Source organism: Phacochoerus africanus, chromosome 11 (assembly GCF_016906955.1).
Source record: "Phacochoerus africanus isolate WHEZ1 chromosome 11, ROS_Pafr_v1, whole genome shotgun sequence".
In the NCBI taxonomy this organism is placed as follows: Eukaryota; Metazoa; Chordata; class Mammalia; order Artiodactyla; family Suidae; genus Phacochoerus; species Phacochoerus africanus.
This window is the reverse complement of record NC_062554.1, coordinates 25,631,343-25,654,553: the sequence shown is the minus strand read 5'-3', so window position 1 is coordinate 25,654,553 and position 23,211 is coordinate 25,631,343. Positions and strand designations below refer to the sequence as shown.

At 53.4% G+C, this 23,211-nt stretch overlaps 1 protein-coding gene across 2 annotated transcripts in view; it reads left to right on the top strand.

The window, feature by feature from the left end:
• The window catches only part of SMCO4 (single-pass membrane protein with coiled-coil domains 4), a 63,335-nt gene that overhangs the window by 39,113 nt on the left and 1,011 nt on the right, over positions 1-23,211 (top strand). The window contains exons 2-3 of one of the 2 annotated variants that reach the window (XM_047752630.1): positions 1,909-1,984; positions 22,256-22,467. The gene's annotated coding sequence lies outside the window, so the exon portion shown is untranslated. The remainder of the gene's footprint in view (positions 1-1,908; positions 1,985-22,255; positions 22,468-23,211) is intronic. The other variant, XM_047752629.1, reaches the window with a different exon arrangement.

The following is a 23,211-nucleotide window of genomic DNA, read 5'->3' as shown; positions in this document are numbered from 1 at the left end:
ATTTCTGTGCTTATTGTGTTGTGAACCAGCAGCAGAGAGGTGGTGGATGGCACTGGTTTGCAGACCGCCCTTGGAGTGCCCCTGGTCCTGTCTCCCTCCCTGGATTTTTGGACAAAGCAGCTGAGCCCCAGTGAGGAGAAAGTGGGGCCAAGATTAGAGCACAGGTGCCTCTGCTGCTTGGAATGGACAGACAGGATGGGACACCAGCTTCCTGGGGCAGGTCTGGGGTGAGCGAACAGAATCGCTGCCCTTGAGCCTGTTCTGCAGGCCAGCTGGCTTCCCTGTCACTGTTCTGTACCCTGTAGAGTGAAAGCGATGCTCCATTGAGCCCGAGCTGCCTAGAAGGCCCAGGAGCCGGCGGATACCTGTGAAACCTTTGCTGCTGCTAATGAGCCAAGAGCAGCAGGCAAAGCACCCTGTCAAGGGTAAAGGTCACAGCTTGCAGTCCACTTAATTTCCGGCTGACGGCTTTCGTCTGTGTGATTTGGGTCCTGTTTTCCCTCTGCAGCCCAGTTTTAACATTCTACATTTCTAGAGTGGTAATTATCTGTTAGAGAACATGGGATTAGCCCACAGTCATCTGAACTCTTCTGCTGCTTGAATAAAGTCCATCCAACTTAACTTGGCATTCAGACCCCTAAAGACCCTTCTCCTTTCCAGCCCTGCCTCCCACCCCTCCCTCTGACACATCCTGATCTCTGAACTCATGAAAATCCTGCTCTCTAGGAAAGGTGACTCGAGAGGATTGGAGTCTCAAAACTCTACTGTAGGTGAGTTCGTGGTTCATCCGCTCAAGAACCAATAACCAGTGGAGAAAAAGGTCCAGGGAAGAGTGGGCATAAATCTTTCAAGAGCTCAGGAAAAAAGTGTTCACATTTACTAAAGTAGACTGAAGGCAACACACACAGTGCCATCACTAGCATGTGCGCTGAGTCATCTGGTCTACCATTCCCGCCTAGTTGAGCCACTAGATGACTGTAGCCAGTGTAGCGAGTAAACTAGGTAAGACCAGAAGGAAAACCAGCCCAGCACTAATTGCTGACCCACCAACCACGAGTAAGCAAAATATTTATGAAGACCGGGAAAAAAAAAAAAGGCAACATGACTTTGAGTTATTACACATCTCATTTTATTAATATAGGCATTGTATAGTTATTCCATTGTTGCTCGCTTGCTAAAGCACTTTCAGAGTCTCCCAGCTTTGTTTTCATAGAAATTCTGATTTATTTTGTTTTGTTCTGGATAATACCCATATTAAAAGCCCCTTTTCCCTGGGTCTTGATCTTAATATTTAATACCACTAGGTTTTATGAATTATGTGTTGGGTCTACTCTCTGAGTTTCACTGTCTCGCTTTCTTTCCTCTCGGATGTGATGGGACAGTAGTCCAGAGGCCCAGGTCACTCTCACAACTTATTTTATGTGTCCCGAGGCTTTGTCAAAGAAGCCTTTATTTCTCTACCCTCTACTTGTGTTTGTTTTTCGAGTCCCAACCCTGGATCTCTTGATTTTTAAATCAGTGATTTTAGGTTGCCAGGAAGCAGAAATGCTCTCATGCCAGCTGAAGTCAGCAGAGGGTCTGTTGCAGGAATCCCAGGAGTGCAGGAGCTGGAGTGGTCCTGCTCATCTTGCTCGTGTGTGTGCATGCGTGCATGCATGTGTGTGTTTCTGCATCAGAGCTCACACTGCCTGCCTCCGTTTGCATGTCTTTATTCTCAGATGAGGGAAGAAGGGAGGGAGGCAGTGTGGCTGATGGTAACAAGCGTCCACCCCCAAGCCGGTCCGTTGGGGGAGGGGAGCCTGTGCCTGCCCTCTAGGCACGGCCTTGGCAGAGATGTCCCAAAACAAGAGGTCTGTGGAGGGTCGTGGCACCAAACCTATGATGCCTCTTCTTCTGATTTCTCAACAGGAATAATCCGGGTCGCCTTCACTGGAAATCAGTTTGCTGAAACTATTGATACGCAGTTCTTAACGCTGAAGAAAAGGTAAACAGCAGTGAATTTGTGTCTGCCCAACCCATGTATAGAGAGATTACTGTCCCTGTGTGTAACACGCCCGGTTCTCCATGTGATACCGTGCCTTCCTTTGCCTGGCCGAGCTCCTAGTCATCACAAGGGCTTTGTCAAATGCTGCCTCCCTGGAAATGAGGGCCTGTGGGTCCTCTCTAGGCTGGCGGTGATTTCTCCTGCTTTTGAACCCCCGCGACACTCTCTCTCTTACTGGCGTGTATCTTGATGGGCTTTACGTTACCCTCCGTGCCCCTCCTCGGACTCTTCTCCCGAGGCTGTATCGAATGTAGGGGCTCCTTCTCTGGGACCCGCTCACGGTCCTTCCACACTTGATGAATAGTTGCCTGTTTGCCTGTTTTCCCAATCACTTCCCTGAGGGTCTATCTGAATTGTGCCTCAGACGTAGTAGATGCTCCGTAAACATTTGTTGAGTGGGCAATAAATTGGCCTCCGTTCTAGACAGTCAGCTCCTGTGTGGACTCCCTTTGTACCTCCATCACTGCGCCCTTGCAGGGCCTGTCCTAGGGGTCACATTCATATCGATTCTGTCCTTTGAGTATTCATCAGAATTTGTGGATCTGATCTTCTCTGGGTGTCCTTTATCTTTTGGCTGTTGGTGAAATGAAGCGAATAGCTAAGCTTTTGTATCTAGTTTTTCTTTTTCATGGACAATTTGGGCCCATGTGAAGAGCAGTCACCCGAGGCTGGAGGGGAAGGGCGGTGACAGGCAGGTGAGGAAACCAGTGATGGTGGGAGCTCGGCTCCCCGCCTGCCCCCACCTACCCATAGTCGGGGTTGAGTGGGGTTACACGAGGTAGAGTTTGGTCATGCTTGTGGCTGTGGCCCCTCCTAGCTCCTGAATGACAGGCCCCCTTTTCCATCCATCTGTCTGTCCGTCCATCCATCCATCCATCCGTCCATCCACCCATCCATCCATCCACCCACCTACCCATACGATCTTCCGAGCTGCCTCAATCCTCAGCTGTCCCATGTGAGGCCACGTCACCAATGTGCATGGCGCCTGGTTTTTCGCTCCCCTGCACCATCTTGGCCGTTCCCCTTGAAAGCTGCTCCTGCTGTCGCAAACCAGGGGCTCTGTCTCTCACCCACTCCCGTGTTCGTCCCAGCGGAGGGAGCCTCCACCTGCTGTGGAGTGATGCGGTCTGACGCAGGCCATTCTCCCACCGCCAGCCAGGCTGCTGTCTCGAAAAAGAAGATCTCTTCTGCCCGAGACCTTCCAAGCAGTCTTGGAAGTTTTGTTTTTGTTAGGGCTTATTTAAATGCAGGAAATTTAATTAATTTACATGAATGCTGTGCTGTCTTACTCTGTGAGCACATGGGAAGACTCTAACAGGGATTCAAGCAGCTTAATCTAGAGGTATCTAATGATTTTCTTTCCCTGGCTTTTCCTTTAAAGAACTGCAGAAGGTTCCATCCATGGAGGCGGCAGAGCGCAGTGCTTTATTGCCGTGTGGAATTGTCTAGCTAAATGCGATTTTTTAAAAAAAAGGCTCAACTTTTAATTAGAAGGCTGATTGTTGAATGACATTTTGATTTGTCCTTTGATAGCAGAAAGTAGACCCATCGCGTGATGGGAAACCAGGTACTGGCCCAGAAGGAGGCATAGTAACTTAAGAGCAGGATGGGATTTCAGTGAGTCATTGTTTTCACAACAGGCTGTCTCCTCTGGTCTTTGTGTTGAGAGAGACCTTCCTCTGTGTCAGTTCCACCTCAGATGAACATTTTCCTGGGGGTGATTCTAACTTGGAGTAAGCTGGACGGGGTGGCAGCTATGCTCCGTCTGTGGTATAACCATCGGGGCACAAGACTAGATACCCAGAGCCTCCTACTGGTATCTAGACTGGACTCACTGAAAACATCAGTGTCAGGAAATCAGCAGACCTGTTATGATGCTTGAATTGAAGAAAATACACTATTTCACGTCCTACAGGTGGTGGGTTGCAAATCCTACTTCACTTTCCCTGGTGGTGGGTTGCAAATCCCCTTTTACTCTGAACATGACTGTTTTCTCAGCCCCAAGGCCGTATCTGCTTTACTCCTCAAGGTCATCTGAGAAGCAGCCTGCACGGGTCCCAGCTGAGCAAGCTGACCCCATGTGGTCACCCCACTGTGAGCTGGCACAGACAGGCTGGAACAACTCCTGTTATACCTTTGATAACAGTCACTGAAGTGGCTCCCACGTTTCACTCTTGGTTTCCTTCTACCACGGCCCCTCCCTAGACGTCCCCTCCCACCCCATAAGGTACGCAGCTGCTCATTCCCTTTTTCCAAGTCAGAATCTGGGGAGACGTCTGTTAACCCTCACCTTTCTCTTCCTCCAAATCACCAAGTCCTAAAGGAGCTTCTCCTAAAGCTGATCTTTTTTTTTTTTTCCTCTCTTTTTAGGGCCGCACCCGCGGCATATGGAGGTTCCAGGCCAGGGGTCGAATCGGAGCTACAGCTGCCTGCCAACAGCCCAGCCACAGCAACACCAGATCCGAGCTCTGTCTGCAACCTACACCGCAGCTCAGGGCAACACTGTGTCTTTAACCCACTGAGTGGGGCCAGGGACTGAACCTGCGTGTGTCCTCATGGTTACCAGTCAGGTTCGTAAGCCACAACGGCACTCCATAAGGCAGCTCCTGAACTCATCTGCCACCCTCCCGTGTTCGTCTCTCAAGTCCCGCGACATGATCATTTTCGTCAGTCCACGCAAAGGCCTTTGAATTGGTTGCCCTTCGTCCCCTCTCCCTCCATTCTGCTCTTGGCGTTGGACCCAGAGTGATCTTTAAAAAGCCTTGTCATACCATTTCGTTTCCCTTGGTCAAACCTGTCAGTGACCTCTTCCTGCACAGGGATGTGCCCAGAAGGGCCCATGGGGTTGAGGGCAGGTGGCTGGCAGCCCCTGGCTGGAGATCCCACAGCGCTGTTGACGGCCCAGCAGAGGAGGTCGTGAGGCACTTTCCCCCTTTTCTCTTGACGTCCTCGGCCGACCGTGGTGACTCTGATTTCCAAGTGCAACACGATAACCGTCAGGCTCGCGGAGGTGCCCTTAGAATGGAGACGGTGTTCTGGGAAGTGGTACAGGGAGTGACGTGGGCCTCCAAACCCCAGAACAGCAACTCTCAGAATGCAGAGATGGACCACTGTTTCATTTTAAGCCTTAAGAAGTAAATCACCAGTGTGTAATCGACTAAAATTCTAATACCCGGGCTATTCTCCAAGTGCCTCCCCTCCCCAATATTTTGACATAACAATGTGCACATATTTAGCTCAGGAAATCATGAGTAAAACTTGGTTGCAGGCCGGTAGAAGAAAGGATTGACATCCTACAGAGGAAAAAAGCAAATGAAATATCAGCGCACAGTTTTCCTTTTTACAGATGTTTCTCCTATCTTGATGTCTGTGTGCTTTCTTCATCTTCATCTTGAGTATTGCTCGTGTGTGTGTGTGTGTGTTGGTGGGTGTGGCCATGCACACACAAATAACTCCTGAAAGGGGATTCTTAGTACAGGGACACCCTCCCTTCTCGGGTTTTCCATTCGAGGTAACTAATGGGAATGCTGAAATTCCACTTTATTTTTGGTGCACCATAGCCTCAAATTAAGACAACTTGTATGTGGCCTTATATTTAGAATTTTGAATGATGCCAGTTCGGTGGCTTGCTCTGATGAGTCACGGGCACAGTTTGTCATGGGAATCACCAGTGAGGGGATCTCAGTACAGCGCGGTGAGCGCTGTGGTGGAGTTTGTTACCGGGTGTCGTGGGAGCACGGAGACGAGCCCCTCCTCACCTTGGGGACTGGAAAGTTGTGAAATGCTTTCAAGAGTATGTGACCCTTGAGGTGGGTCTTGAAGGAGGAGTTTGCCAGGTGGAAGGGAGAAAAGACGTGGAATAGGACCTTTCAGATAGCAGCACAGATGGGGCCCCCAGAGGTCAGCAAGAGCACGGCGCGCCCAGAGGGCTTGCGAGGAGGACTGTCGTGGCCACTGCAGTTGGAGGCGTGGGCTGGGCTGGGGGCTGACCGGTGGGCAGGGTCAGACCCTGCAGTGGAACACCCCCGAAGGACTTGAGGATCCTGGATCAGGTTTGATTTTACAGTAGGGATTCTTTCTCTAGGCTTCCCCTGAATGGCAGTGATCCGGTTTAGCCACGCAAGACCTTTTTATCAGTTCCTGCGGGTGTGGGGCTCAACATCCCACGTTTAAGGTATGGCTACAGGCTATCCACTGATAATCCCAAGGGCATCATCATAAGTTGCTGAAATGTTTCTGGTGTTGAATTACAGTCCGCCCTCTGTATGCTTGGGTTCTCTGTCCGTAGACTCAGCCAACCACAGATTGAAAATATTTGAAGAAAAGATTCCAGGAAAAAGAAATTGCTGTAAGGAAACATCTGGGTATGAGTTGATTCTGGCTAAACCAGCCCAACAAAATTCTGGCAGGCAGGCCAGGGCGATTAGACTTCACCTGGGGCAGAGTGGAGACTGAGGAACCGGGATTAGTTATCTTGGGTGATCAGATACGGAGGAGGGGGAGTTAGTGCTCAGCTGACCGAGCAGGATTCTTGCTAAAACTAAATCAAGATGGAAGTCTACAAGTCAAGGGCTAATTGAAAAGGGGTTCAGAGGAGCCCGATTAGAGTTTGGTCAAGGAGGGAATCGTTGTCACATGGCTTATGAAAGAAAACAGCTTCTTTGATCTTTGATCTCTTGGTCTCAGCCAAGTCTCACTATCAGAGTGCCACCCACCACCGCCCTTCAGACTTTGTGCATGTCTTCTCGTGTGCACATCGCATTTGTTATGGTGGAATCTAAGTCCCTCTTTATGATCTAGACTAGGAGTCCGGAAGCTGCGCCATGTGGGCCAGGATCAGCAGTTGCCTGTTTCTATACAGTTTGATTGGAAGGGAGAAAAAAAAAAGTTTCAGAAAATTTCGGAAAGCAAAAATTGAATTTGTCACGTAGCAGCAGTTATTCGCATGGAATTTACATTGTGTTAGGTATTAGAAGTAATCTAGAAGTGATTTACAGTATACAGGAGGATGTGCCTAGGTTGTATGCGGATATAACCACTTAGGCTCCCGTGGAGCATGGACTTATACAGGCCACAGATTTTACATAGATCTTGGAAATGGCACTCTAAAAATGCACTGTCACTGCTGTCTTGAATTTGTGACCGCTTTTAATTGCTAGGAATCGAGATGTTTATCAATTACTGTTAGCTTGGCTTTCTCATTATTAGTTTAGGCACCATGTGGTTGCATGTTTACCTTGAACTGTGAGGTGGTGCTTACCTACGCTGGGGATCTTTTTTGGCTAATGAGTTTCCAACAACTAGACTTGAAGATATGCATGAGTTTAAAAAAACAAAACAAAAACCCCCCAAAACTGTGTATGAGGTTTGAAGAAATTTTCCATCCATCTTTGCTAAAGGAGACCTGTGCATCTCCGGCATTAGTTTCTACAGTTAGCGAGGCAGCACAATTATTACTGCAAACATTTTGCTGGGAAGGGAAAGTCTGGGGTGGAAGGGTCCACAGCCATCCATGGGCAGTGATTCAGAGGGATGTAGAAGTGTTTGTACTATTTAGGGCTTGAGACAGCAGCCAGGCAAGGCAGGGAGATAGGTTAGCCATTGCAGAAATCCGCATGAACCAGACGAGGGCCTGACCTACTGGCCACGGGGATAGAGCGGGAGGATGTGTTCAGAGATGTTAGGAAGAGGGACTGGTAGGACTTGGGGGACAATTTGATACAGGGAATGGGTGAGGGGAGGCATCCAGGAACACGCCCAAACTTCTGGCTTGGGCAGCATTAGTAAGAGGAGCAGGCTCAGGTCGTTCAGCAAATACTTTTTGAACCCCTGGTGGGAAAGCTGGGCAAAAATGAACATTCTTTAAAAAGAAAGGGGAAGAGGGGAAAAAGGCTATTTTAAAGATGTAGGATTAGGGGAAGGGCACCTGCTTTTGACTAAGGGGCCAGGGCATGTTTTCTCGCTGGCCCAGAGTGTGTAAAGCAGGCCCAGTGGGGAAGCCTGGGCACAGGCGCCCGGGGCTTGTTCTGCCACCACCTGCAGAGGGACAGGAGTCCCGCTGCTTGATGCCATAGGGGACGGGGCTGGGCTCCACACATTGGGACCGGGAGGCCAGGCCACCACGTCTGTACTGTGTTGTGTTGGCACAGGGCCCCTGAAAGGCGTGTTTGTTAGAGGATTAAGATCAGACCACGGTTTCGGTGAAATCGTACTGTCTGGAGCCTGAGGAATTAGGAGGCTGGCGGTGGGGAGACGTGTGGGGTGAGATGGTGAGGCCCTCGGTGGGGGCAGGGAGAACACACGGCCTCTGGGGGTCTGGACAGCGTTGGTCGCATTTGGAAGTTGGGTGGGCTGGGGTGTGGAGTCTGGAGTCAGTGTGGAAGAAGAATCAGCCCCTAGTTAGCTGTTGAACAGGAGCAGTGGGGCGGCCCAGGAAGGCGGCGTTGAAGGTGACCGCGTTGCCTTAGGTGGCAGCTGCCGCGCAGTGGTCAGCAGGGGCCCAACTCATTGCGGATGGGGCCGCTCCGTGGAGCCCACGGTGGGCCACCAGCAAAACCAGCAAACCTCGTCTTTAGCACCTGAAAGCCTCTCGTTCTGTGCCCTTTGCCCAGACAGTCCTTGTTGATTGCTCAGCTTGATAGACCGGCTTCGCGTTCAGTGAAAGAGGTGACATTCAAATCAAAGATCAAATGTTGTTCACTTTGTTGGCGGCAAACTCCACTTCAGCAGCCTGAGTTGACTGTCTGGAGGGGCCATTCTGCTGCCTCTACCCCAAATGAAGACTCCAGAGACTCACGCCAGAGACCTTGGAGCCACCGCTGGGTAAATGTTGGGTAGCAGCTTAGTTTGCCGCCTGCCTTTTGCAGAATATTTGCGTTTGGGCAGCGATCAAGGCCTGCGCTGGAGCACAGGTGATGGGCTTTGAGAGGTTCACCCATGGGTCTGTAGCGTCCTCTTTGGGGTGGTTGTCTCGCCTCCTCTGCACCTCCTGTCCTCACCGAACACCAGCCGCTGGCCCCTGTGGTCCTGGCACAAAGGGACGCTCGTCTCAGCCCTCCTGCCTCAGGGCTCTTAGCTCCGTCCCAGCCTGGCCCCTGCTCCTGCTCCAGGCTTGCTCCGGCCTTTCCTCAGGCCTCTGCTTGCTAATCAGAGGTGCAGCCCCTGAAGACATCCCACTTTACATCATGTCCCCTCTGCCACCTTTCTTAGCACTTCACTCCTTGACACCCCACGTGTTTGTCTCTCGTCTCCCTCCCTTTCCTGGAAGATGTGTTCCATCGGAGCCAGGACTTTGTTTTGTTTATCTTTTACCAGGACAGTGCCTGGTGTCTCGACCTTGCCCTGCATTGGGTGAGTCTGTGCCTGATCAGATGGACCGTCGCTTCATCAGTCTGTGTATTCACAGCAGTTGAGCACTGCCTGATGGGCGGCAGGTGCCTGCTAAGTGATGGAGTGAATTGGTGAATGCGTGACTGTGCTTAGCTCCTCCTTGCACTGAACCCACCAAGGGTCTGTTGAATGAATGGGTGGGTGAGACGCTGGCCCTCTCGGTGGGGTGCCCCCTTGCTATGTTTGAGGAAGACCCAGGCGTTCGCGTGTGGTGCGGCTGCTGTTTGCATTTGAAGATTCAGTTGGTCCCTCTCTTTCTCAGTATGTCTGCCATCTGCCCCGCGCTGTAATTAACTGGCTGTGATTTAGCTTAGAGATGAATTTTTCATTTTAAAGATGCCATAAACAATGGGTGCTTGTGATATCTTGGTTGTTAATGAAGTTCCTGCCCAAGAGCACTTGGGGACGGAGCAACACGTCTAGGAGAGAAGGGCTGTCGGCCCAGGCCTGGCCGCGGAAGCGTGCGGGGGGCGGCGGAGTTCGGGCAGACGTGGGGCTCGTCATGCCAGGGGGCTCCTCCGTGTGTGGGCAGAGCCTCAGGGTGAGCGTGGGTCCCATTTTACCCAACGCTTTGGGGGAAGTAACATCTGAAGGATGTTAAAATGAACGTGGCTGTTCGTTGAAGTCGGCAGGGTGGTTACAAGCAGGGTTCTGGAACCAGACTGAGTAGGTTTGAATCAGGCCCACTGCTTACTTCGTGGTCCCGGGCGAGTTACACGACCTCTCAAAGCCCTGTTTCTCGTCGCCTCTAAGATGGGAGCCTGGGACTCGGTAGAGCCTCTCTGGCGGGGGGGGGTGTCGTCCGCGTTCAGTGAGAGCCAAGGTGGGCGTGAGGACACCGAGGACACTGCAAGGGCTGATGTCAGGTATGATTGCTTGACATTTTTAAATAAAAGAGGAGACAATTAAAATTTTATTCTTGAGAGTTCCCGTTGTGGCTCATTGGGTTAAGAACCCGACTAGTATCCATGAGGATGCGGGTTTGATCCCTGGCCTTGCTTAGTGGGTTAACGACCCAGCTCGGATCCCGCGTTGCTGTGGCTGTGGTGTCGGCTGGTAGCTGCAGCTCCAGCTCTGATTCAACCCTACCCTGGAAACTTCCACATGCCGCAGGTGCAGCCCTAAAAAGAAAAAAGCTTTTTTCACTCTTGCAGTGGCTTTGCCCTGGATCTGGCCTCCAGGAGTGCACGTCTAAATCCCCTCTGCCATATTTGAGATGGAAAAGTTAGAGAAGCACTGCCTGAAAAAAATAGGAGAAACAAAACAGTGCATACAATTGGCTGGTATGCTCTCTTCAGGAATTTCCCCCGCTCTTGCCTTAGTCTTGAGCTGCCACCGAGTTGAGCTGTCCTTAGCAAAGTGATAAATTAGGGATGCTTCCTTTAGTACCTGATGTCTTAAAAGTACCTAATTGAATAGCAGATGAGTTGAAGGAACTTGCAGGTCTGGATAATGAATTGTGATTTACAGAAGGATGATACCTAAAAGATCCTGTACCTTTTCCAAGGGTTTTCATTACTTCCATTTCATCCTCATAAGAGCCTGTTATTCCTCCAGGTAGGACTGTCAGGGTGTTTCTGAGACTTCTCCTGGGACCAGGATTGCGACATTGACCAGCCCTCCCTGGGGGAGGTCTTCTCCGTCCAGGTCCAGTGTTTTTCAACAGCAAGTCACCTCTGTCAGTGGATTGAACTGGCATGTTTTCTAATGAAATGAAACAAAATAGAAACTATCAGGATGTATGGCGTATAACAAGCTTACAGATCATCAGGTAACACTCTGGTTGCAGTTGTTCATTGTGCACTGCTATTAATTATATTTCTTTCTGTGCATCTTTTCTTTCTTTCTTTTTTTTTTTTAAATCCTTTTTTAGGGCCGCACCCATGGCCCATAGAGGTTCCCAGGCTAGGGGTCGAATTGAGGCTACTGCTGCCAGCCTGTGCCATAGCCACAGCCTTAACCCACTGAGCAAGGCCAGGGATCAAACCTGCGTCTTCATGGATTCCAGTCAGATTTGTTTCCGCTGAGCCACGACAGGCACTCCCTTCCTGTGCTTCTTAATTGTCTCAAGAGACATTGTTTGGGACCCTCTTGGAGGAACTTCTCCTTACCTCACTTCTGTTCACCTGTCTGCTTTGTCCTTTCTGTGGTGGAGTTTGCTCCAGGTCAGCCAGTTACAGCAAATGGCTGTGCTGGAGGTTGCTGATGGCTGACTCTGTCTACGAAGAAAGGCAGTGGGCCGTCTGGGTTAAATAACAAGATCCACCAAAGGCCTGGCATCTGCCCCCATCTTCACTGAGAGGAGCTGTGGTTCAGTAGCACCTCGAGAGCTTCACGGAATCGAAGGGCAGGTGGCAGAGAGCCAGTGTTTCCTTAAGGCTGGTGGGGGTCTGGCGGGGAGCGTGTGGGGACCCGCCTGTGCTCACATGGCCCTTTTTGTTCTCTGAGACCAGCAGGAGATGCCTGGGAGATGGGACGGTAACTTGAACAGAGCAAGTGAAAGGCGCAGAATTGAGGGTCCACAGAGTTGGCAGCTCCTAAGCTCAATGTGTGCTGAGGGCAAGGGGAGCGCGCGTGGGGGAGCCGGCTCCTTGGACAGGCCGCTTGAGCTCCTAACAGGCAGCACTTCAGATGCCTGGTCCCCTGCCAGGCGCATCTCTTGTGTAATCTCATGTCATCCTCACATTGTCGTCCTCCCACGGTGTCATGGTGGCCTGACAGAATCCCCTCTGTCAACCCCATCCCCTGGTGCCACCCCCTCTCGCCTGATGTTGAGATCCGAGGCCTCTGACCACAAGGTGTGCCCTGCGCTGCAGGCGGTGACCTGGTCGTCCTCTCTGCATCCATCCTCCTCGACGGCTGTTTCATGGCCACTCTCCCTTCAGACTCTAACATCCCCTCTGTCTTCCTGCCTCCCAAGCCGATGACATTCTTCCTATGTCACTGAGAACCAGTAACAGCCAGCTGAGAACTTGCGCAGACTCTGGCCATCCTGTGGGGCCCTGTGCGGGACCAGCCCAGCTGGCAGCTCCCCCCGGGAGGCTCAGCATCACCTCTTTTCCCTTCCTCCCCCTGGTCTGTTTTCCCCGGTAACACATTCTATCACTGCCTTAAAAACAGGCAGCACAAAACTCCTGCCCTCCTATCCTCGTCTAATTCTGACTGTTTCGTAGTGATGGAGGTGATGATGATACAGACATTTACGTCGTGTTTAGCATCGACCAGGCACTTTTCTCCTATGTCAGTTCTTTCGGGGATTGTCACCCCCGTTTTTCAGATGAGAAGTCGGAGGCTCGGATTAAGGCCCTTGCCTGAGGTCAAAGGACTGATAGGTGGCAGAACGGGGATTGCAGCGCAGACGCTCCGTCCCGCCTTGAGAAGCGTTGCTGACCGGTGGCCTCCGGTCTCCAGTCCGCTCCCTCCCGCTCTGGGACCTGCTCAGATCCGGGCCCCTCCCCACCTCACCACCCAGATTCTCCTCTCAAGTCACCCATCACCTGTACATGACCAAACCTAGTGCGCGGCTCCTTCCTCCTGGAACTCTCTGTGCCCTTGCCTCCCCGACGCCGTCCTCTTGTGGTTTTCTTCCTTTCACACCTTTTTAGTCTCTTTTACTGGTTCCCCTTTGATTGTCCAAGATCTAAGCATTGGATTGCATGGGCCCTTCCCTGCCCAGCAGCTGGAGGGGCTGCCAACAGCCCGCATCTCCAGCCCAGCTCTCTCCTTGAGGCACGGCTCATGCATGCAGCTGCCCGCCCAGGGTCGTTACGGGATGGCTCATCTTCCAGAGGCCCCTTCAGGGCGCCTCTCTTCCTGCTTCGCCAAAGAGGCCAAGTTGTTTTTTTTTTTTTTTTTTTTTTTTTTGCACACTGCAGTTCGGTCTGCTGGTGGATCATGTTGGCTCTCAATTCCAAGGGCACTCAGTACCTGACCACTTTTCCCCCCATCTGCCCCTGCCCGGGACCAAGCCACCAGGTCCCTCCTGGAGAGCTCTTGGCACCTCCAGCAGTCTCCTGGCCTGCAGCCATGCCCCGGGTGGGCAGTCATCCAGCCGTGCTCTTCCTCAGCACAAGCAGAGCCCTCCAGGGGCCCCCATCTCGCACAGGTCCCTTCCTCACCTCCTTCGAGTCTCTTGTCCGGTGCCACTTTCTCATAAAGCCTTCCTTGACTGGCTTCTCAAAATGTGCAGCCTGTGTCCCCTGCCCCCTTGTTTTCTCGCACCTCCTGGCCTCATCTGACACGTGTGCGTTCATTTGGTGGTTGTCTGTCTCCCATATTCCCTGTAAGCTGCCTGGAATCAGCATTATGCCTGTCCTGCTCACAGCTGTATCCCCAATATGCGCCAGCGTGTCATAGATGCTCAAAAAGTATTTGCATGCTAGGTATGTTTATCCCTGTTTTGCAGATTGAGTAATCGAAGGTCTGAGGGGTTAAGCTGCTTGCCACAGACCCCGAAGTGCCAGGATATGGATTAAAATTCAGACATGAGCTTAATTGCTCTGTATGCTCCTTTTTCTTTCTCTCTCTCTCCTTCCTTCCTTCTTTCTTTTTGGAGGCACTCGTAGCATGTGGAAGTTCCCAGGCCAGGGATCGCACCTGTGCCGCAGCAGTGACCCAGGCCCCTGCAGTGACAACGCTGGATTCTTACCCTGCTGCGCCACAAGAGAACTCCTTTATGCTCCCTTTTCTTGTTAAAAAGGACAGTAATAGGTAAGACGCAGATTTGCCATGAGGAGGACATGAATACCGCACAGGAAAACACTTTGCGGGAATGTTACTTATTCAATTTATTGAGAACCTTAGCTTTTTGTGTCTGTTTTATTCCACAACCTGCCTGAAAGTTCTTTTGTGTTCTCGGGTTTTTATTTAGGAGTAGCTGACACTGTCCCACCAAACTGCAGGAGAAGCCTGCGTGTGTGTTTGTGTCTCTCTGTGGCTCTGATCTTCCCCACAGGCCGTCCGGTCCAGAGCCCCCCTGATGTCAGCTGCAGGGTGCAGGAGCCGAGATGCGTGGCTGTCACTGTTTGCTCACGTCTGTGCTCCTGGGAAGGCGTGCATGTTCTCAGCAGGTGCTTCTCGCTGTCAGGAGCCCCATCTTGCACAATTTTCCTGGAGGTCTGCCCCCCCCCCCCCCCCCCCCCCGCCGCACAGACTGGAGTGAGGTGATCACTGGCCCACGATGGCTAAATACCAGGGACACAAAACGAAGCGAGTGCACTCGGTGAGCCGCAGAGCTACTGCTCTCAGCGCTCAATTTGTGTTTTCCCGAACTGGGCTCACGGCAGAGGCGTGGAGCAGTTCTGCCCTCCTCATGCCTCATGTCCTGGTGATGACACAGCCAAGCTGGTGGAGATCCGTGCCCGCCCCCCATGCCCTTCTTACGGTTGTTGATTCACTTGCGCCCCTGATTTGGAGGAGGACAGTGCAGCCCTCTTCTCGGCAAGGCCCTTACACTGCCTCTTCTGGGGACAGGGGACCTGGGGGCTTTGGAAAGGTGCTCAGCGTGGAGGAGGCGCGGCAGTCGCTGGCCTCCCTCCCTAGGAGTGGTCCTCGGGGGTGAGGGGTCACCTCCTGAGCCTGGTTCTTGTGCTTACATTGATGGCGTGGGGAGGGAGGGGTACCACCAACACGGTCCATAGCCCTTGACATTGTGGCCAGGACATGCTGTTCTCAGTGGGTGCCCCTCCAACAGCCGGTGACATCCTGGAGGCCTTCTTTCTGAGCAGCCTGGCCCACGGTGAGAATTCAAGCCGGACGCTGTGTGTCTTTAAGCCCAGGATGGCTGCCCGGCCCGGGGCCAGCTCTCAGGGCACCTTCCAGGCGTCGGGGCAAGTCTGGCTGTAAGGAACAGGCTTTATCCACGGCCAAGTGAGCCAGGATGTAGAGGGCCTGTGCCCCCCGCTCACACATCCTCCTCCGAGTCCTCAGTCTCCAGAGCCGATGGGAGGAGCCAGCCCTGGACTCCTGACTCTGTCCCCTCGCTGCATGTGCTCCTAGGGCTGGCCCAGCCACCTGGAGGTAGTTGGGTGGGGTGGGAGACAGAGCTCGGTCTTCACTGCCTGGGCCCTTCTCTGAGCCTCAGTTCCCTGTCTGCCAAAGGGGATGAAGGCCACAGTGAGGTCGTGTGCTTGGGGAGGGCTTTGGTGCGATAGCCAGACAGTGAGCGTCAGAAGTGATGGCCGCTGTTCTTAATTGTGGGGTGGCTGGGAGCACTGCAGAGAGGATGGGTAGACTTTGGAATTCGGTCTGAGTGCAAATCCTCGTTCCATTCATTCATTCGGTATTTAAGGAGTGATTGTTAGGGGTTTTACACTGGGGTTGAGAATGAGCTGGTCTCCTAATCGTCTCTGGTCTTGGGCAAGTCACCATACTTTCCTGAGTCTCAGTTTTTCATGTAGAATGGGGGTGAAATACCAATCTTGTATGAGAATGAACTGAGCGTTTGTAAGTGGTAGCTAGCTGGCTTATTATTTTCTGCTCTACTGCAGAACTTTCTGCTGTAACTGTCATTAGTACATAAGATGAATGGCTTTTCCTAAACCCTTCCAGCTGTGGTGTTCAATCCAGAGATGATTGTTGAGCACCTGCTATGTGAAGAGGCATCCTGCCGGCCCAGAAGGATATTATCACTAGGAAGACACATTTGTCGTTACCCGAGGAGCGCATAGTCCGGTGGTGACATCAGCGGCCTAGCCGGTTAGGCGGTGGCCCCTGGTCAGTGCTGCAGTGATGGCAGAAACTGGGTGCTGAGAGGGCACCAAGGAGGGAGTGCTGAGGGCCAGGCACACACGTAACCAAGGAGGAGAGAGTCTGCGGCAGGCGGAGGCCCATGCACGGGTAGAGGGCCCTGGGCAGAGTGTGTTGGGGTGCCCTCGGGGTGTTGGCAGCTGTGGGTCATGTGAGGTGCGGTGAGCCCGGAGAGCTCCGTTAGGGCTGGGTTGTGAAGGCCTGGATAGCCTCACCACTGTGAGTCGAGGCCGTGGTGTGCAAAGCTCGCAAGAGGGCTGATTGCCGTGCTTATTGCATGCGGCCTACACAGCTCTGTCCAGTTAAAGTGTCCTGTGGGCCCCTCACGGAATTAAAAAAATTTTAGTAGCCCACATTAAGATCATAAAAAGAAAACAGGTGAAATTTACTTTAATAGTATATTTTATCAAACCCGGTATATCTAAAATATGATTGTTTCGTGTCATCAGTGTAGAAGCTTTTCATGAGCTATTTTGTATTCTTTCCTTCGGTACTAAGTCTTCAAACTCTGGCGTGTGTGTCACACTGCAGTAGAGCTCAGTTTGAACCACAGCCACGTTGCCAGTGCCGGGAGCCACATGTGGCTCGGGGCTGTCGTATCGGGCAGCGCGGGTTTAGCCCCTCTGGGATTGATGGGTGATCCCGAACCTTCCCTTGCTGACCCCAAGCCGACCACCTTCTCCCGTCAAGGCTCTGGGCAACCCTGCCCAGCAGTGGATTGGTGACTGGTGGTTCTCTGCAGGGAGGAGGGAAAAACGGGAGGCGGCGTGTCCATCATCCAGAGCGTTTTATGGTACAAAACCCAAACCAAAAAGGCAGTGTGTGTGTGGGGGGGGGAGCAGAATTCCCTGTTATCTCCCTCCTTTCATGCATTCGCCCTGGACAAACCTCGCGGCAGAGCGAGTCACTCTGTACCATACTTAGTAGAGCATCTGGTCTGGCCTCTTAATGCTTCAGATAATACTTCAGTCTTTCTCATTTTTTCCGATAACTCTGCAATGGAATAAGGTTTTCTTATCCCATTTTACAGAGGAGGAAAGTCAGGACATGAGACCCCGCCCAGGGTCATGTAACTAGACCTGGCAGGACTGAGGCTCAGACCTGACTTCAAACCCACATTCTTACCTCTGCTCCTGGCTGTCTCCCTAATAGTCCATCCCTAATACTGGATGTACGTTACGATTTCTAAGTGAGAAGAAATACACATAAAGATTTTTTTAATTTGTTTTCTTATTAAAGTATGGCTGATTTATAATGTGGGCCGATTTCTGCTGTACCGCAGTGACCCCATCATGCATATAGCTACATTCCTTTTCTCAGATTTCTATCTATCTTCCATCATGTTCTAACCCGAGAGACTGGCTCTAGTTGCAATAAGCATGTGTGTACACATTTGTATGTATATACACCCACTTATGGAGAAGCGATGGGAAAGCTCACAGAAAAATAAGCTCAATGATTCTATCTGAAAAGATGTGTTTCCCTACCCACTTCCTCTCTGCCTCCTGTCCCCTGCCCACATACACATGGGACCGGTTGGAATGTTCCAGTGCTGATCAGTTGCCGTGGGCTTCGTGGGGGAGGGGGCGTTGGTGGAACTCAGGTGTTTGTGAAGCTTTCTGTTTCCTTGGTTGAGGGAGCTCGAGGCTGTGGGTGGCCAGGTGGCAGTCACGGTTGGGTTGTAAAGCTGGAGCTGAGCTAGTGGCTTCTCCGTCCTGTCTGGGTCGCTTGCTGGGAAGGGGCTGGACTGCCCTTCATCTTTGCTTTCCTCTCTTCGAGGGGCTGGTGAGCAATGATGTGGCCCTAAGGTGGGTAAATGGCTGGGAAGATCCATGGGGTGGCCCTAGAGGATGGTGACAATTCAGACCTCGGGGCCAGACAGCTGTGGGTTTGACCTCCAACTCTGCCACTCCCTGATTTGGTGACAGTGGCAGGGCTTTGGACTCATTTGTAAAACTGGAGTAGTCATTTTCACCAGGGCTCCTTTGTTGGAAGGTACAGAGAGACCCACTGGATCCAGCTCAAGTTCAAAGAGGCATGACTCATAAGATTCAGAAACACGTCCCGTGCCCCAGGGCCAAGAGCCTTTGTAGAACTGGGCCTGGAGGGGGCTGCCCCTCAGAAGGCTACCCCTGAGCCCCTCTCCTCGCTGCAGCCCAGCTTCCTTGTTTGTCTGCTGGGCATGGCATCAGACGGCTTCCCCAGGGCCCCCATCTGCAGGATTTTCCAGCTTCATTGTCCCTTTATGTTTTTTAGTTTAGATGTCTGACAGAGGCTGATTGGCCCAGCTTATCTTTTTGAGGCAAACTGCACATTTCCAAAGGTCCTGGCAGAGTCTGGCAGAGCCAGCCCTGGCCCAGCAGGCCGCCTGCTCTCGTCGGCTGATGATGCGATGTGTGTGGTAAGGGGTCCTCCGCCTGCTCAGGAGGAAGTGGGGCGTGGGTATCAAGGATGTAGGAACATCGGCCTTTCGGCCTGGTGCTTCTGTGCTAGGTTTGTTTTTTCACTCACTACAGTGGTTCTTTCATGTCTCGTCTTTCCTCAAGCCTGCCTCCCAAGGCCCAGGTTTGTAGCTGAAGCTCTCTTCTATTTCATTGAGAAAAGAGAAGGCTGTTCCCACGGTGCCCTTCAACCTGCCTTACCCCTTACCCTCTTCTCTGCCTTGCCTCCCTTGGGATTCGAACTCTTGCCTTTGCTTCTCTCCAAGGTGAAGCTGCCTTGTGCCTTCACCTCGTTCCCACGGATACCCCCCTTTGCAGCCTCGGGGTCTTTCCCCCAGTCTGGTAGACCCTTCACACATCCTCTGGCTGCTCTCTGGGCCCACAGGCTCTTCCGGCAGAGCTTCAGACCCGTTACCCAGCCAAGAGCTGTTCCGAGTGCTGAGCGTCGGCATGCAGATCGTGCCTCACAGGTCATCCCAAGGTTAAGGAGCTCGTGCCGGGGCTTGTGTAGACCAGCTGTGCGCGGTGCACGCTCAGCTCGGCTGACACGCTCTTCACGCGAGGCCCTCTCCGTGAAGGAAGCAGCGCCCTCCTCGGCGGTCTGGCACAGCTTCTGTCTCTTCTCAGGCAAGTGACAGTTTGTGGCTTAGCCCTCGTCTGAACCCTCTCCCCTCGGCACCGAAGTTCCTCGTGTCACGTCTCCGCGTCGCCGGATGCAGTGGCTGCTGCTTTGTCTTGTCTCAGTGGCGTTTTTGAGGCAGCGCTCTTCTTGACTCTTGGTTCCCAGGAGCCCCACTCTCTTTTCCTTCTTCTCTTGCCTCTCCTCCTCAGGCACCTCTCCAGCCCTTTCCCTCCTTCCCAGGGACGGTGGGCAGGGTGTCCAGGGCTCCGGCGGGGCCCTTTTCTGCATCTCCCTTGTCCTTGGTGAGCTCGTCTCTCCCCATGGCTGATGACGTCATCCCAGAGTGAGCTCTTGACTCACGTCCTCGGCTGTGTCCTCGCTATTTCCATGGCGATGCCCCCATGGCGATGCCCAAGGGGCGGCGTCACGCGCGCAGAGGTGGGAGCGGGGCTCTTGGTGCTCCTCCTCAGATTCGCCCCCCTCCCGCCAGTCTCCCTTACCCGGCCAGCCAGAGGCCCGAGCTCCAAACCGGAGGTCCAGCCACGAGATCTCTTTCCCTCGCACGGTGTCCAGTCTGTCATTAGGTCTTGTCTGTTGCACCCTCCCCCCCAGATTACCCCCCCTCCATCCTTGTCTCCATCACCACTGACCCCGGGCCACCTCCCTCCCTGCCTGGCCTGTTCTAAGAGCCTTCCTTTCACTCCCCTGGACGCTGGTCTCCAGGGACTGGCCTCAGGGAGGAGCTTTGTAAAACTTGCACCTCCCGGGCTGAAGTCTTTCAGTGCCTCTTGCTGCTCTTGGAGTAAAACCTGACTCCTCCATGGTCTGCCAGGCCCTGGATGACCTGGCCTCTGCCGCCCCCTCCAATTCACCTCCTGTCCCCCTCCTGGTCCCTTCCACTCCGTCTGCCTGCCGCTCTGCCCCAGCCTTTGTCCCAGCTGGGCCCGTTCCCGTCCCCTCAGCTGTCATCTGAGCGGTGTTTCCCGCCATCCCACCCCGCTTCAGCCCCAGGGAGAGTGTGGGGCTATGGTCTGAGGTCCAACCTCCAGGTGAGAGCAGGGAGGCCGTCCACTGTAGCCCAGCAAAGAACCCAGACTTCAGACCAGTGTGTTTGTCCTTTGGATCCCGACCAGACCTGCACTGGCCCCAGGAACAAGGCTTTTTTTAAGCTTCAGGGAACTTCTGGTTGCATCTTATAAATGTCGGGAGCTGGTCCTCACAGGCGGGCCAAGCTGGTGCCTGTGAGTGTCAGCCACACCTCTGGGGGGGATGCAGACGGGGCGAGGGCAGCCGGCGAGAGTCCACCTGCATGTGAGCCGGCACGTGGGGGCCTCGGTAGTAACTCGGGGCCTCTGGTGCTGCCTGCCTGCGGATGGTCCTGGGGGGCTCTGTGTAGGGTCCCGTCTGGGGCCTCGTGGGGAGGCCTGGAGTGGGCACTCTGGCAGGGCAGTAGGTGGTGAGGGGCCCCAGCAGGGTCCTTCCTTTTTCGCAGGCTTGATAGGCCATTAGCTCCACAGGGAATGGTTATAAGTCAGAATGCTGCTGATGGCTTGTCTCCTTTTAAACCATTTCGTGAGCTGTGTCAGGGAGCAAAGAGACCTCGGCTCACAACTTTGGACAAGGGACGCCACCCATTGCTCTGTGAGATACTTTTTTTTTTTTTGGTCTTTTTGCCTTTTCTAGGGTTGCTCCCGCGGCATATGGAGGTTCCCAGGCCAGGGGTCGAATCGGAGCTGTAGCTGCCGGCTTACGCCAGAGCCACAGCAACGCGGGATCCGAGCCACACCTGTGACCTACACCACAGCTCACGGCAACGCCGGATCGTTAACCCACTGAGCAAGGCTAGGGATTGAACCCGCAACCTCATGATTCCTAGTCAGATTCGTTAAGCACTGCGCCATGATGGGAACTCCTTGAGATACTCTTAACAGACTGGGGGATGGTTTGTAAGTCAGTCATGTTTCCTCTTGCCCCTTGGTCTCGTCATCTCTGCAGCGGGGGGCGTGAGCCTGCTTTGGCCCCACGCAGACTGTGGGGTGGGCTTCAGTGGCATCAGCTAATGTGGATCCCGTGCCTTCTCTATCCCTGGCACTGTATTACGCAGATTCTTGTCTTGTCCTCACCACTGTCCCGCAAGGGGGACCCCCGCATTGAATCGCCTGGTGGCGGCAGGTCGGGGGGCGTTAGGAGACACTCAGTGAGCTCTGCCCGAGTCCCCAGGGCAGGGGGCTGGCCGGGAGGGAGGAAGTGGGCTCGGCTGGCTGGCCTGGCCTGGCCTGTCTTGGGCGGGCGGGGCGGCTGGGCAGGCGGCCAGGGCGCCACTCTGCATGTTTTCTTTACAAACCCTCATGGGAGGAGTTGTCTTCATTGTTCAGATGATGACATTGAGGCCTCGTGAAGCCTGAAGCCCATCAGCCGGTAAGTGGTATGTCCCGAGTTGGAACCCAGGTCTGCCTGCAAGTTCTCTGATAGATATGAAAAGGAGAATTTGTAAAGCCGGGGTTTCCTACACCTGTCAGGTCTTAAGAAGGTATTAGTGGCTCTTTTCAAACACCTGGTGGAAATTGTACATTTTTGCCTAAATGGGGCTGCCTGGAACTTTGATGTTTGCTTTTGGCCGGTGCCATGTTACCCTGGTGCAATAATTTTGGCCCTCTTGCACCATGAGAAACTCCGTCTGGTTGTGCATAATACGAAAAAAGTTCTGGGGTCCATCTGGGATGAGAGGAGAGAGATTACAGTTCCTCTACCACCAGGGAGGTTCACACAAGGCCTTTCCCGAATCAGAATCCACACTCCAGGGCCTGTGACTTGACACGTTCACTTGGGTGTAAATGGGACAGGCCACCCACTGCTCTGGGACAATATTGTGGGACAGGCCTACACTGTGCCTCTGCCTCCAAGAGTGCCTCCTTCCATGGCAGTCCCCCAGGATATCATGATGGGCATTTGTCTTTTTAATTTCCCTCCCCCTCCTTCACTGTGTTTAGAAAACACTCCCCCTGCTTCTAGAGTTTGGAGGCCTAGGCTGTGGGCATTTTGGGCCTCAGCGAGACTAGTCACATGCACATGCTGATGTGGAAAAGCCAGGAGAATTCATCCTGGAGGCAGTGACGGCAGCTCCATCTGGTGTCCAGGGGCAGTGGTGGTGGCCTCAGCGCCCCCTGCTCCAGCGGCAGTGTCCTGGTGATGCTACAGCCTAGGGCCTCCTCGAGGCCCTCGGGGTGAGTTGGGGTCAGATGATGGCCACACAATCCCTTGTCCTTCTTGTTTCTGAGCCTGGCCCTCTTTCCTGGGGGTCCCGTGAGGTGCCAAAGGCCTCTGCATAAACTCTTTCTCAACTGAAATCAGCCTAGGCCTGCTGCTGTTGCTTAAAGCCCAGAATGAGACTTGTGTGGAGCTGTTGCTCTGCATGGGTTTTATTCATCCGCAGACCCCGACGGCACCGCTCCACCCCTGAGCACCTCCACAGGGCGCAGAACTTAGGAGATCCTAAGTCAAGTGGGTGGCAGCTGGTCTTCCCGATCGTCTCTCTGACCCACCTCTCCACTCCGCCCGCAACCTAGGCTGCACCTCTAGACCGCGGGCTCTATGGGCACCGATTTGAGGTCTCTCCTCGTCCTCGGCTCCTTGAGCGGAGCCTGGCACCGCATTGGTGCTCAGGAAGGTTTGGGTGGGTAGGTAAAGGAGACCCTGAGAAGTCGGTGCCTTTGGGTCCCTGACTGCGGTCAGGCCCTGAGCTCGAGCAGGAAGGGAGCTGTGGGCCTGGAACCTGAAGGCTGCTGGCAGCTCCGTGCTGGAGGTTGGCTGGGGAGCCAGTAGAACTGCGAAGTAAGTAGGTCGAGCCTGGGAGAGGAGGAAGGCGGCCCCTCGCCTCTGAGTGGAGGCGGCACGGTGTCCCCCAGTCCTTTCACGCCACTCTCCTGTCCATATGCGCCCAGGGCCTGGCTGGCCACCCTTGGAGCGGA